We start from the raw sequence: 16,454 nt of genomic DNA, 5'->3' as shown, positions 1-16,454 counted from the left end.
AAACAAACAAAAAAAGATGTTTATAGCAGCTGGCTTAAGAGAATTACATTTATTCATAATTGCCGAAACTTAAAAGCAACCAAGATGTCCTTTGGTAAGTGAACAATAAACTGTGGTGTATCCAGACAACAGAACTCAGGGCTAAAAATAAATGAATGAAATCTTAAATGGACAAAGAATTTTAAGTGCCTATTAACTAAGTGAAAGAAGCCAAGCTAAGAAGGCTACTTACTGTACTGATTCCTATTACACGACATTCTGGAAAAGGTAAAGCTATGGAAACTGCTAAAAGATCAATAGTTGCTGTGGCTGGGGGAGAGGAGGATGCAGGGAAGGAAGAACAGGAATGGCACAAAGGACTTTTAGGGCAGTGAAAATACTGTATGATACCATAATGACAGATAAAGGTCATTATATGTTTGTCCAACCCACAGAATGAACAATACCAAGAGTGAGATTTAATGTAAACTATGGAATGGGTGATTATGATGTGTCAATGTAGGGTCACCAAGCATAACATGCACCACTCTGGTGGGGGGAGGGGGAATGCTGATAACTGGGGAGGCTATCCATGTGTGGGGATAGGGGATGTATGGGAAATCTTTCTGTCTTCTGCTCAATTTTGCTCTGAACCTAAAACTGCTTTAAAAATAGTCCTTTAATTTAAAAAAAGTAACATAAGGAAAACCTGAGAAAGCTAAATTTAATGTCATAATATATTCTTTAATATACACTTAAACGTATATTAATACTGAAATACCAAATAAGAGTATTATTTAAATTTGGCAAATACCAAATAAGAATATATATATATATATATATAATAATAAATATAAGTATATTAAATATACATATAATATACTCATAATATACATTTTCTTTTTTAAATTTCTTTTATTTATCCATTTGGCAGACAGAGATCACAAGTAGGCAGAGAGGCAGGCAGAGAGAGAGAGAAGCAGGCTCCCTGCTGAGCAGAGAGCCCGAAGCGGGGCTTGATCTCAAGACCCTGCGATCATGACCTGAGCAGAAGACAGAGGCTTTAACCCACTGAGCCACCCAAGGGCCCCTCATAATATACATTTTCTTAAAATGCTAAACCTAAGTTGAAAAACTTAGTTGGTATCTTCTGCTTTTCAATTGTTTGTTACCATACTAGTAGGGTAACAAAATGGACTTCAATTTGGAGTCTTTTCTCCAGTTTTATAGTCACGTTTTTGTTTCCTGTAATTTTCCTAAGAAGAAATTCAAAAGTTCTTGATTCACTATTTCAACTTCAGAAAAAAACTACTTAAAATTACCAACATCTTAAAACTACAGTTATAATTTACAAATCTTCCTTACAAAGTCTTCTTCCCAGTACAGGGAAGGGGAGCTTCCTTTCCTCCTCTTTCCCAGTTCTCTTTATTCTCTTTAGTAGCTCCTTATCCAACTATATTCATCTAAAGGCACCCATCGCTGGCAGGTTGGTGAAAGATTCCTATTTATGAAAAGGTCTGGAAGAAAGTCCTGGGGAGGGGGGCATTGGGAAGAAAGTAAGTCCTGGTCACAGAAAACCACTGTTTCTATAACTGACAAACACACCCCATTTTTAAATAATGGCAATAGTATGCAGCTTTATTCTCAACCTGTCACAGTATCTGCCTCTCGATCTGTAGTGGTTTTGAATTAATTTAACATTCAATTCATAATGAACTGCCACTCTTCCTCACATCACAGTAGTAGCTCTATAAGCAATTCCAAAATGAGTTTTACTAGTATTTTTGTTTTCAATAACCTTTTTTTTAAATTTTTTTATTTATTTTTATTTAACAGACAGAGATCACAAGTAGGCAGAGAGGCAGGCAGAGAGAGAGGAGGAAGCAGGCTCCCCGCTGTGCAGAGAGCCCAACGCGGGGCTCGATCCCAGGACCCCGGGATCATGACCTGAGCTCAATAACCTTTTATGTAAAGCTTCATTTTTAAATATTTGTACAACTTTTCAAGGCAACCAATTTTAAGGACTTCTCTCAAATATAAATAGACCCAGTACCCGGCACCCAGCAAGTGCTCAAAAAATAAAGATTCCCTCACTCCATGTATTACAGCTGTTTAGAACAGTAGGGTGCTTGCATGGCTCAGTTGGTTGGGCAGCCAGCTCTTGATTTTGGCTCAGGTCATGATCCCAGGGTCATGTGACTGGGCCCTGCATCGGGCACCTCGATTAGCAGGGAGTCTGCTTGGGATACTTTCTCTCCCTCTGCCCCTCACCATTACACGTTCTCTCTCTAAAACTAAAAAAAAAACACTTAAAAAAACACAAGAAACTGTTTAGAATATAATGTGTACATATTTAGGGACACCTGGGTAGCTCAGTCGACTGGCTGTGACCAACCCATGATCTCAGCTCTGTTTGTGATCTCAGGTTCATGGAATCAAGCCCTGAGTCAGGTTCCACATTCAGTGCCGAGTCTTTTGAGATTCTTTCTCTCCCTCTGCCCCTCCTCCTGCTCATGTGTGCAAACTCTTTCTCTTTAAAATAAGTCTTTTTTAAAAGTATACATACTTCTACATACAGCTTTCTTTGTATGTGTATAAAACATCTCTGCAAGAACATACAAGAAATGTTATTTCTTTGGTAGTATCTTTAATGGCTGAGAAAAACACAACTGTATTATGTGTCTCACCCAGGCCCCCTTCTCTCTGTAAGCAAATTGGGAAATACCCTGATAGATAATTTGATAAATAGGAAGCATATGGGCTCTGGAGTCTGAGAGATGATCTGGATTCAAATCGTATGGAACAGAGCTATGCGTCTTGACTGAACGCCATCACGTTTTAAGGACCAAATCTTCTTATCTATACAAAAGAATGTTAACATCTTGCAAGCTGTTGCCAAGATTTTAAAAAAATGAAATGTCTCACATACAGCAGGTACTTAGGAAGCAGTAATATTAGCCAATATTCAGTTGTGCTATTTAACTATAAAAAAGCAAGGGCATAAAGATGTCTGGACAAAACTTGGGATTTTCTAAACTGTATTTCTCCCCCTTTTAAGACTATGAAAAAGGAAACTTTTCCTGCCTTTTCTCTTTGATTATCCATTTCAAAACCCTTCAAAAAAATCTTCAGTACATTTTTAAAACAAATTCGTTAATACTTTTACTACAATCATTAACATTTTTTTAAAAGATGTTGAGATAGCGAGCATACATGCACAAGCAGGAGGCAAGGGAAGGGAAAGGGAGAGAGTACCTCAAGCAGACTCCCCACTAAACGCCAAGTCCAACGCAGAATTTGAGCTCATGACCCTAAGATCATGTCCTGAGCTGAAAGTAAGAGTCGGACACTTAACTGACTGAGCCATCCAGGTGCCCCATCATAAACAAATTTAAAAAGCCAAGAAGAAACTTGGAAAAAAATACTGGCACTAGACACAGCAAATATTTTTACTGATTTATTTACTTGAGAGACTGCAAAAATTGGGGATGGGGGGGTGGAGAATATCCAGCAGACTCCCTATTGAGCACGGAGCCCAACACAGGGCTCCATTTCACAACCCTGAGATCACCTGAGCTGCAATCAAGAGTCAGACACCAATCAACTAAGCCACCCAGGTGCCCCTAGAACATGACAAATATTTATAGAATTTTCTTAAAAAGAAAAACAAAAACATGATAGAAAGTATAAACACAAAAGACACAAAAAAGGTATTTTAAAATTGGAGGTGCCTGGGTGGCTCAGTCAATTAAGCATCCAACTCTTGACTTTTGCTAAGGTCATGATCTCTGGGTTGTAAGATCAAGTTCATCGTAGGGCTCCATGCTCAGGGAGTCTGCCTGAGATTCTCTCTCGCTTTCTCGCCCTCCGTCCCTCCCCATTACACACACACACACACACACACACACACACACACTCTCTCTCTAAGATAAACAAATCTTTTTTAAAAAGCTATTTTAAAAATGAAAGCATAAGAAATTAAAGAGATGCTCTTTTTTTTTTTTAAGATTTTTACTTATTTATTTTGAGAGACAGAGTGAGAGAGAGCACGAGAGGGGAGGTCAGAGGGAGAAGCAGTCTCCCCATGGAGCTGGGAGCCCGATGCGGGACTCAATCCCAGGACCCCGGGACCATGACCTGAGCCGAAGGCAGTCGCCCGACCAACTGAGCCACCCAGGCGCCCAAGAGATGCTCTTTCTTAATCATAAATTTTCTGAATATAAACAAGTCTAATACCCAAAAATGAAAAGGTGTGAAGAAACACACGCCCTCATACACTACTGGTAAAAGTATAAACTGATACCTTTTAAAGGGCAACTTAGCAAAACCTATCAAAAATTACTATTCTTGGGGCGCCTGGGTGGCTCAGTGGGTAGGGCCTCTGCCTTTGGGTCGGGTCGTGATCTCAGAGTCCTGGGATCAAGCCCCGCATCGGGCTCTCTGCTCTGGCAGGGAGCCTGCTTCCCCCTCTCTCTCTCTGCCTGCCTCTCTGCCTAATTGTGATTTCTGTCAAATAAATAAATAAAATGTTTAAAAAAATTAATATTCTTACCTAGCAATTCCACTATCAAACCTTTACCCTCAAATACACAAAATAAGCAAAACTGTAATTAAAGGGTAGTTACTGTAATGTTTGTAACAGCCAAAAAAACCTTTATTTATACTGCATCTCTTTAAACACCTAAAATCCTTGAAAAATAAAGTACTATGAAAACATACTGACCCACTGTACGCTACATGAAATACAAAATTCACTTGAACTATACTAATAAAGGTAGCCTAAAAACAAGTGCAGTATAATAAACAGAGTAATGTTGGCAAAATGCTGGCATAAGAAACCGCAAACACAACTAAAAACTGTCAGAACCAACTTTTCCAGACATCAGAAACTAAACAAAATTTTGTAGGAATCCAGGGTACTTATTCAAGAAAAACAGCTAAATCTTGGTAAGAATATAGAGCTTTGTGGCATTTAACCTGCTCTCGTCGCTCTTGTCCAATCGCTCCCCAGATCAGTGGTGGCTATGAAAACAACAGCCCAGATTCCTGATACTGGTACAGCAAAATAAACCTCACTTACAAACAAACTGAAATCATTTGTTTTGACCAATCTATGCTCCCTGGAAGAAATGAAAAGTCTTGCTTTAGCTCACCTAAAGCTGCTAACTCAGACTTCCCACAAGCTAAAGCTACTACGGGACACAAAGGATGTTTGTCAAAAATATATACAAGCAGACGTTCTCTGTGCTTGTCGCCTGACCCAATGAGTAACAGTTGGTATAAACAAACTGACCAAAAGCTTTGAAAAGAAAGGCTGGGCAATGAGGTATTTTGAGAAATAAGGACCTTAAACAGCTTCAACAGATTCCTGGGAATCTAGGACACAACATGTATGCCCAGGGCTGTACACATGCTCAGGAATTCTGCCAGCCCTTGGTTGACAGTTTTTTTCTTTCAGTACTTTGACTGTGTCATCCCACCACCTCCTGGCCTCTATGGTTTCTGCTAAGAAGTTGGAACAGTCAGCTGTTAAATGATACTGAGGATTCCTGGTATATGAGGAGTCACTTCACTCCTGTTTCTTTCAAGATTCTGTCTTTGTTTTTCAAATGTTTGATTAAGATTCTCGATATAGATCTCACTGAGTTTATCCCACCCCATAAGGCCTTCTGGATGACCCTGACCTCTACACAAACAGGAAATTAAGGCTAACCAGAGTTGTAAAGTGGCTGAGTGCTGAAGGAATAAAATATTCCAACAGAAGCACAACACCCTTCTGAAGATACTGGGAGACATTTTTGGTACCAAATGTTTAAGGAAATACCTGTCCAATCATTAGCTGACACAACACAGATACAAACCTCAAGGGCACACATGACAAAGAATATATACTTTACAAAATTAGTTCAGAAAAGTTCTTAAACTAAGTTCTTAAACAGCTACAACAAGGAGCAACATCTCTGGGGAAAAAAGAGCCTAATTTCCATGGCTGCCATATAATACTCAAAATGTCCAATTTCAACAAAAAATTACATGCATGTAAAGAAACAAGAAGGAATAGCCCATACACAGAGAAAAAAAGCAATCACTAGAAACTCTCCCTAAGGAATCCCAAACATTAGACTTATTAGACAATGACTTTAAATCTGTATTAATGTTCAAAAGCAAAAGGAAATTATGTCTAAAGAACTAATGGAAAGAGTAAGAATTCTGTCTCACCAGATGAGGACTATTAATAAAGAGATAGAAATTATTTTTAAAACAATCAAATAGAAATCCTTGAGTTAGAAAGTATAACTAAAATGGCAAATTCACTATACAGGCTCAGCAGCAGATTTGAGAAGACACAACAAAGAACCAGTGATCTTAAAGATAAGTCAATTGAAATATGTCAGCCAGGGGATCAGACAGAAAAACTAATGAAGAAAATGTAAGAGAGCCTAAGAGATTTGTGGGACACCATCTGGCACACCAAGCATAATGGCAGTTCCAAAACGAGAAGAAGAGCAAAAATATTTGAAGAAATAGTGGCTAAAAACTTCTCAAACTTAACGAAATATATTAATCTATATACCCAAAAAGTTCACCAAACTCCAAGCAGGAGAAATTCAATGAAATTCACACTAAGGCATATCTTCATCAAACAGTTCAAAGACAGAGAATCTTGAAAGAAGCAAGAAGGAAGTGAATCATCACATACAAGGAGTCCTCAATATCATTAACAGCTGACTTCTCATCAGAAACCATAAAGACCAGAAGGCAGTGGGATGACATGATAAAAGTACTGGAAGGAAAAAACACTGTCAACTAAGAATCTTTATCTTATAAAATTATCCTTCACAACTGAACGAAAAAAAACAATACATTCTCAGAGGAAGAAAATCTGAAAGAATTCGTTGCTAATGGATCTACCCCATAAGAAATGCTAAAGTGAGTCCTTCATGCTGAAATGAAAGGACACTAGACAGTACCTTGAATCCGTATGTAGAAATAAAGAACACCGGTAAAAGTAACTACATAGGAGGGGCAGCTGGGTGGTTCAGTCATTGGGTTTCTGCCTTCAGCTCAGGTCACAATCCCAGGGTCCTGGGATCAAGCCCTGCATTGGGCTCCCTGCTCCTTGGGAGGCCTGCTTCTCCCTCTTCCACTCCGCCTGCTTGTGTTACCTCTCTCCCTGTGTCTCTCTCTGTCAAATAAATAAATAAAATCGTCTAAAAAAAAAAAAAAAGTAACTACCCAGGAAAATATAAAAGACATATCAATTTCAAAACACAGTACAAATGTATTTTCCAGGGTGCATGGGTGGCTCAGGCAGTTAAGTGTCTGACTTCAGCTCAAGTCATTATCTCAAGGTCCTGGTATCAAGCTCTGCATCGGGCTCCATACTCAGCAGGGAGTCTGCTTGTCCCTCTCCCTCTGCCCCCACTTGCGCACACATGCACACACGTGCGCACGCTCTCTCTCTCTCAAATAAATAAAATCTTTAAAAAAATTTTTAATGTATTTTTTATTTGTATCTTTTTTCTCCTTTTTGATTTGAATGACAATTGCATTAAGCAACAATTTTAAATCAGATGGGCATACAATGTATAAAGATACAACTTGTGACAAAAGCACCATAAGGGGGAGTAGAGCTACAAGAGTACAGTTTTTTGTTTGTTTGTTTGTTTGTTTGTTTTTAGGAGTACAGTTTTTATACACCACTAAAACTAAACTGGTATTAATCTGAACCAGACTATTACAAATGAAAATGTTAATTGTAATCCCAGAGCAACCACTAAGAAATAACTCAAAAATATATAGTAAATAAGATATAAAGATTTAAAATAATACAGTGCAAAAAAATACAGAAGGCACTAATGGAAGAATTGAAGAATAAAAAAGATATAAAATATACAGAAGACAAACACCAATAGGGCAGAAGTTGCTCCTAATCAGTAATTACGTTAAAGGTAAACGGGTTAAATTCCCAAAATTAAAAGGTGGATAGTGGCGAAACAGATTTTTTTTTTTTAAAGATCCAACTATATGTTGCCTACAAGAGACTCAAGTTCTAAAACACAGTTGAAAGTAAAAGGATGAGGGTGCCTGGGTGACTCAGTTGAGCATCTGCCTTCAGCTCAGGTCATGATCCCAGGGTCCTGGGATTAAACCCTGCATCAGGCTCCCTGCCCAGCACAGAGTCTGCTTGTCTCTCTCCATGTGACCTTCCCCCCTGCTCATTCTCTCTTACACGTGCACACGCTCTCTCTCACTCAAATGAATAAATAAAAAATATTTAAAATTTAATTTAATTTAATTTAAAGAGAAATGAAAAGGATGGAAAAAGATACTTCATGTGAACAGTAACCAAAAGAGAGCTGGGATGACAGACTATACTAATACCAAACAAAATAAATGTTAATACAAATCTATGACAAGAACAAAGCATATTATAGAATGATAAAAGGGTAGGTCTTGTCAACAAGATAACAACTATACATGTACATGCACCTAATAAAAGAACCCTAAAAAACACGGAACAAAACAAAACCTGACTAAATTGAAAGGAAAAACAGTTCAATAATAGTTGAAAACTTCAATATCCCCCTTTCAACAATGGATAAACCAACTAGACAAAATACCAATAAGGAAAGAGAAGACTTGAACAATACTTTGAAGAAACTAGACCTAACAGACACTCCACTCAACAACACCATAATACAGATTCATCTCAAGCATACTTGGAACACTCTTAAAAACAGATCAAATTTAGGCCACAAACAAACCTGAACAAAGTTTATAAGACTGAAAGCACACAAGTATGTTCTCTGACCACAATGAAATTACACTGAAAATCAATAAATAGAAAAAAAATTAACAAACATTTAACAGAACATCTGACTAACGACAGATGGTAACTGATAAAGGAAATCAGTGAAAAACCCACATTTAACATTACAGTTAATGGTCAAAGACTGGAAGCTTTCCTCCTAAGACCAGGAACAAGACAAAGAGGTTTGCCCTTGCCACTTCTGTTCAACACCGAACTGGAAGTACAAGCGATGGCAATTAATTAATAAATAAAATGTATGCAGGGAGCCTGAATGGCTCAGTCAGTTAAGCATCTGCCTTTAGCTCAGGTCATGATCTCCACGTCCTGGAATCAAGTCCCACATCGGGCTCCCTACTCAACGGGGAGTCTGCTTCTCTCTTCCCACCACCCCTCCCTGTTCATATGCATACTCTCTTCTTCTTAAAATCTTCTTAAAAAATAAAATAAAATGCATTCACATAAGAAAGGAAGAAGTATGGGGTGTCTGGGTGGCTCAGTGGGTTAAAGCCTCCACCTTCGGCTCAGGTCATGATCTCAGTCAGGGTCCTGGGATGGAGCCCAATGTAGGGCTCTCTACTCAGCAGGGAGACTGCTTCCCTTCCTCTCTCTCTGCCTGCCTCTCTGCCTACTTGTGATCTCTGTCAAATAAATAAATAAAATCTTTAAAAAAAAAAAAAGGAAAGGAAGAAATAAAACTGTCTCTATTCATTCACAGATGACATGATCTTACACAGAAAACCCAATAAAATCTACTAGGAAATTATTGGAGCTAATAAATGAGTTTAACAAATTTACAGGATACAAGATGATAACAGAAAATAAACTCCATATCCACACAGGATACAAGATGATAACAGAAAATAAACTCCATATCCACACACTAGAACAATCTCTTTTGCAGAAATGGAAAAGCTGATCCTCAGCTTAATATGGAACTGTAAAAGGCTCTAAATAGCCACAAAAAATAATCAAAAAGAACAAAGTTGGAAAAAAGCACACTTCCTGATTTCAAAAGGTACTACAAAACTAGAGTAACCAAAACAATGTAGTACTGGCATTAGTATAAACATTGAGACCTATGGAATCAATTTGAGAGTCTAGAAATAAATCCAAACATCTATGGTCAACTGATATATCAACAAGGGTGAAGACTATTCAATGGGAAAAGAATGGTTTCTTCAACAGATGGGAGTAAACTATTGAATGTCCATATGCAAGAAAATGGACCCATATCTCAAACCATACACAAAAATTTTACTCAAAATGAATCAACACCTAAATATAAAAACTAAAACCAGAAACTTTCAGAAGAGAGTACAGTGTTAATTTTCACATCCTTGGATTCGACAATGGACTCTTAGATAGGAAGCCAAAATCATGAGTAACAAAAGAAAAAAGTGGATAAACTGTATTGCATCAAAATTTAAAAACTTTGTATATCAGAGGCTATCATCAAGAAAGTAAAAAGAGAATCTAAAGAATAGAAGAAAGTATTTGCACATCGTATTCTGAAAGGGTCTAGCATCTAGAATATATAAAGGAACTCTTAAAACTCAACAGCAAAAAGACAAACCCAATTTTTTTTTTAAGATTTTATTTATCTATTTGACAGATCACAAGTAGGCAGAGAGGCAGGCAGAGAGAGAGGGAAGCAGGCTCCCCATGGAGTGGAAAGCCCAACGCGGGGCTCGATCCCAGGACCCTGGGATCATGACCTGAGCTGAAGGCAGAGGCATTAACCCACTGAGCCACCCAGGTGCCCCGACAAACCCAATTTTAAAATGGGCAAAGAATTTGAATAGATATTTTTCCAAAGAATACAGACAAATGACCAACAAGTACATGAAAAGATGGTCATTATCATCATATCAAACCCACAATGAGATACCAATTCACACCCACTAGACTAGCTAAAATTTTAAAAGCCATAAAATAACAAGTGTTGGTAAAGATGTGGAGATACTAGATCCCTTACACTGCATAATGAAATGATGCAGGTGCTTTGGGAAACAGTTTGGCAGTTCTTCAAAATGTTAATCGTAAGAGTAGCCCTATGATCCAGCAATTCTATTCCTTGGTATACACCTAGGAGCAACATACAGCCACGGAAAAACTTGTACATGAATATTCATATCAGCATTATTCACAAAAGCCACAAAGTAGAAACAGCTCAAATAGTCACCAACTGATCAATGAATAAACAAAACATGGTGTAACCAGGCAACAGATTATTTGGCAATAAAAACAAAATGAAGTCCTAATACATGCTATAATATGGATAAACCCTGTAAACAGTACACTGAGAAAAGGAAGACAGTCACAAATGATCATCTATGTGATTCCATTCATACAAAATGTCTAGAATAGGCAAATAAAGAGGCAGCAGCAGATCACTGGCTGCTAATGGGTGGGAGGAGAAAGAATGGTGACTGATAATGAGTAAAAGGTTTCTTTTTTGAGGTAATGAAAATGTTCTAGAGTTTACTGTGGAGATGGCTGCACAAATCTGCGAATATTCTAAAAACTGAATTGTACAGTCTAAGAGGATGAATTTTACATTATACGAATTACATTTCAATTAAACTGTGATAAGAAAAAAAGCAGGCTCGAGTCTTTGTCATGTTAAAAATCACTCTTAACCCTTTTTATCATCTGCTAACAACTCTTTCCATTATTCCCTTCACAGCTAAAATTTGTTTATTCTTGAACTAATCCATATTTACTTTCTTCACTCTCTGATCACCCATCAACTCCTCAATTCAAAGAAACGAGTCCCCCCCCCCCCCCCCCGCCATGGTAGCATTAGGTATGTTACGAAACTGCTCTTACTTAGTTATCAGATTGAATAGACTCCTAATAATCCTTGTTTTACTCAAGTTCTCAGAGCTTTGAAGTACAGCTTCCTTTTTCAGAAATTTTCATGTTTTTGTGAAGAGTTGGTTGTGAAGCATAGCTTCCTTTTGAAATGATTCTATTTTGGCTTTTATGACATTTTCTCATGATTTCTCTGCATCTCTAAAAACTTAGTAATTTCCCTTCCCAGGTCTTCTTCCTCAATTTCACTGTAAATGTTCTCCATTGTCTATTTCCAGAACTATTCTCCATGGGTAAACTCTTCCTACATGTTATTATGTAAATCAAAGGTTTCAGCTACCACCTATAATACAGCCTGCTGACTCTCACAGCAAGACCTCTCTCTCTTCCACTCCAGATCCACACACCCAACTCTGTAGCTGCTTTCCACTTGGAAGTTTCATAGACAATTCCCATTCAATACATCCAAAAGTTAACACACTGTCCCTCTCCAAGCTTGCTCCTCTTCCTGTCTCAGTACAGAGTTGATGCTTGAACAACACAGGTTTGAGCTGTGTGGGGCTATTCAGATGTGGTCCTTTTTCGATACAGTACTGTACTGTAAACGTGTTTTTTCTTCCTTATGATTTTAGTAACATTTTCTTTTCTCTAGCTTTATTGTAAGAATACATATAAAACACATAACATGTAAAATATGTGTTAATTGACTTTCTGTTATCTGTAGGGCTTCCAGTCAACAGTAGGCTATTAGTAGTCAAGTTTGGGGGGAGTCAAAAGTTATACATGGATTTTTAGACTGCAAGGGGGGTCAGCACCCCTAACCCCCCACTGTTAAAGGGCCAACTGTACTCTACCACTGTCTTATTCAATGACCCAAGTTAAACTCCAACCACACCTGAATCCTATGAATTCTACCTTCTGTCAAACTACCCCTTTGTATCTCCGACTCCACCTTAGTTTAGAGCTACCTTCTACCTTTCTGCACCCTGCCTGATCTTCTTCCTTCCACCCCTTCTGAAATCTGCACTCTACAATACCAGAACAATCTTTCTAAGAGGAAAACTTTATCATGACTCTTTCCTGATTAAAATTCATAAACTCTACTACTTCTATAGGGGAAAAATTCTAGAAACCTTGGAATTTCAAGCAACTCTCAAAGATCTATCTGTGCAGCCTCGTCTTGTGCTACTTACCACCAAAAACCCAGTGCTATAGTTGCAGAGAATGATTTCTGGCTCTTCGAAGTGTTCCATGCTCTTTCTAATCACATCCAGCTTTCCTTCTGCCTTTGGTTCGTTTCCCTCATTTTCTTTCCTTTTTTTTTTAATTTTAAGATTTTATTTATGTATTTGACAGAGAGTGAGCAAGAGAGCACAAGCAGGAGGAATGCACTCCTGCGGAGGGGGGTGAGGGAAGGGGCAAAGGGAGAAGCAGGCTCCCTATTCAGCAGGGAGGCCAATGGGGGACTCGATCCCAGAATCCTAGGATCATGAGTAAGCTGAAGGCAGACGCTTAACTGCTTAACTGACTGAGCCAGCCAGGTGCCCGGTTCCCTCATTTTCTGCCTTTGTCATGCCTAAACCTTCAAGTTTAACACACAAAGCATAAAATGCCTAATGTCACACACAGCAGGGAGTTAAAATGGGCTCAGCTGGCTTAGGTTTCTGTTTTCTTTATCCTGTCTCAGTGACTTGTATTGGCTTACAAGATAAAAGTTGAAACTACTTTAACTGTATTTAAGACTATTCATGAAAAAAAAAAAAGAAAAAGAAGACTATTCATAATTTGGCCCCTGTCTACTAGCTACACCTCCAGATCGTAAAATTCATTATGGAACCTCAGACTCCCGTGCTTCTGCTCACACCGTTCCTTCTATCTAAATGGCTATCTTTGCTGTAGTCTTCCCCTCCACATACTTTTTCCTTTCCACTGCCAACTTCCTCAATCTCTCCTTCTCTCCCCATAAGAAATTGATCACTATCTCCTTTGTACACCCTCTCTGCCCCCACACCTTCTCCAAAGTAATCTTAAAAACATATTGTACCCGCGAACAGTTCAAGTAATAGATAAAGCCTTATCACCAGAAAGCAGGGGCACTGCCTTATCCATCTGTAAGTCCTCTTCAGCAGGTATAGTACCTGCTACACAGTAACGCCTCTATACTAAATGACCCACCTTCTTCCTTATTCCTTCCAAACATGCTAACTTAAATTTCTATCAGGAATTTTCTTTCAAAAAAGAAAGAACATACTTTTGGGTTACATTCGAACCTAATGTCCCCTTTCCGAGCAAACAGCTGTGCAAATACAAGTGTACAAATTAAAGTTAATATTCATTCTCTGGTAACAGTTCTGGTTTTCTAAATTAGATCTACAATGAGAGATACTCTTTGAAGAGAAAGCAAATTAAGTTATGTCATACTGCTTCAAGATACTTTGTTCAAAGAATTACTTCCCAGTGGTTACTGTTAAACTAAGTCTACCCCACTTAAATCTATAGGGTCACTCTGAAAAGTGAGAACCACTCTAACTTGCTTCCTACCTCTCCTACTGCCAGTACAGTTTACAGCAATTACTCATTTTCAGAAAGACACTCAGAAAGGAACTATCAAATCACCAAGACAACTAGGAAGGCGTCAAGTGAGGTTACTTTTCTTATTCACAGACCCATTTTTTTTTTCATTTAGAAGTGCTGCCTCCATAACCACCAAACCGAAAGAGAGCTTGCCCCTTATCCCCACTTAAATACTTGATGAATAACTGCCAAGTATGATGGAATGCTACCGAAAGTGCTGCAGCATGTGAACATGCCCACTCCACTCTACAAAATACCCACTGAAAGCTTTTCTAATGAGGCTGGATGGTGTGTGAACTCCCCGTCCAAACGACTGTATTTCTCCTACAACGCACATTCAAAGTATCTCGAGTTAACATTTTAATTATTTTCAAGAACTCTACTAGGCCTTAGAGGAAACAAGCTGCTTGGTCAAGAGGGAGGCTCTGAAGTAATGAATCCCAAAACTGGAAACACCGTAATTATTTCAGGTTAAGACTGGGGTGTGGAATATTTTGTAAAACCTGTTTCATTCTCATAACGAGAAATTTTTTAAAAAGGGGGGGTGACCTCAATAAGAGCATTTTATCACAAACATACTTGAAAATGAGTTGTAAAAAGAATTCTCAACTCCAGATCTGTCCGTGCTTTCGCACTGAAACCTGAACGGAAGACCGCAGCACCCAAAGGAGCCCCTACTGGTTGCGTGCCAGCGGTGGGAAACATCAAGAGCCTTTTCCTAGTCCGCTGGGCAAGTCCTGGAGACGGGTCAATATTCCGGGTGCGGTTAAAAAAATAGTGATTATATAAAAGATAGTCCTCTCTCCCCCGTTCCGGTGCCCAAGAGCTGCCCTAAGGCCTGGAGACTCAAGTGGGGAGGGGCCCGGTTCCCGACTCTCCTCCTCCGGACTCCGAGAGCACCAAATCACAAATGCGGATGCCACGAGGGAGGCCCGGCCGGCAAGTGGGAGGAACGGCCGGCAACAGGGCGAGAACTGGGGAGAAGCCTGCCCGGGATGAACCCGCACTCGGGGCAGCCACGCCCCCCACCCCCAACTCCAGCTCCGCGCGCGGCGAGCGCCCAGCCCCGCACGCTGCCTGACAGACGCCGCCTGCGAGATGGGTGCGGAGAGGGCTTCCCGGGCAAGCGAGGGGCACGGCCACGACCCCTGCACGCCACCGCTGCCCGCCACTGACCTGTGCCCGCCGCCGCGCGACAGCCCGCCCCCGCCTCAGCCGCCGCCTCCTCGCGCTCACGGTGCCGCCGCAGCCACCGTAGGCGCCTCCTGCGCTGCGCCCCTAGCCGGCCTCGGGCGCCCCATTCCCACCCCGCCCCAGCCTCCGCCTGTTTACAATGATTGGGACAGAAGCGACGAGCCGGCCCAACGCGCACGCGCATTCCCTCCTCCCGCCGCTGCCGGCTTCCTGGGTCCTCCTCTCTGCGCTGACGGCTTAAGCCGTCAAGGGCAAACGCCCTGTGCCCTCGCGCGCAGCATGCTGGGAGGGGTAGTTCTCGGACCCCAGCGCCCCGCTTACGTGAGGACCCTTCGTCGAGGAAGGACACTACAACACCCAGGAAGGACCGCGATTCCTTCGGCCCAGAGGCTCGCTGAGGAGACTGAGGGAGCGCGCGAGAGAATGCACCGCGCTAGTGCTCAGCGGGCGCCTGCGCAGTTCCCGGTCTTGGGGGACTGGGTGGGAGGTTAATACCTACCCGGTATCAGAGTATCAGTGAAGACGGCTTGAGGGCGTCGCCTGCGCTGGTCTTGAGAGAGGAAAGAGTTTTCCACTCCACGTTCCGGCCGGCTGCTCCTCAGCTCCCGAAGTGCAGAGCTTTTGTGCTAGCAGGCTTCGGTCTTCCTAACCAGTTAAACTAGCCTAGGAGGCCGGCCTAGCCGGCTGCTGGGTGGGGCATCTTCCCGGCCTTGGACTGGGTGGGGAATCTTGCTTGGGGTGGGGACTCTTGCTGTGGGCTTTCCTTAAAGGAAGCTCTTTGAGCCTCCGAGGGGAAACTTGTATAAAACTCTGTATCCGGACCCCGCTGAGAATTCCTAAAATGGGTATTGACAAGGGCCAGCCCCGGGTTCGAGCTGGCCTGCTGGGCTGTCTTTCACCGCCCTCTCTGGTTCAACAATTGCAAAGGAGCACCTGAATTAAAACAGCCTAGCCACACGTTTAGGTTGCAAAGAGAAATAACTGAATCGTGGAAAAGGCTGAAAATAACTAAATTTCCCCCAGGAATCCTAAGCAAAACTTGAAGAATTATTCTGCTAATGCATGACTGGAAATCGGG

At 40.7% G+C, this 16,454-nt stretch overlaps 1 protein-coding gene across 1 annotated transcript in view; it reads right to left on the bottom strand.

The window, feature by feature from the left end:
• The window catches only part of RALBP1 (ralA binding protein 1), a 57,097-nt gene extending 41,572 nt beyond the window's left edge, over positions 1–15,525 (bottom strand). Inside the window, exon 1 of the mRNA XM_047697274.1 lies at positions 15,359–15,525. The gene's annotated coding sequence lies outside the window, so the exon portion shown is untranslated. The remainder of the gene's footprint in view (positions 1–15,358) is intronic.
• Positions 15,526–16,454: the final 929 nt, after the last annotated feature.

Source organism: Lutra lutra, chromosome 12 (assembly GCF_902655055.1).
Source record: "Lutra lutra chromosome 12, mLutLut1.2, whole genome shotgun sequence".
Lineage (NCBI taxonomy): Eukaryota > Metazoa > Chordata > Mammalia > Carnivora > Mustelidae > Lutra > Lutra lutra.
This window is presented reverse-complemented; position numbering and strand designations above follow the sequence as displayed.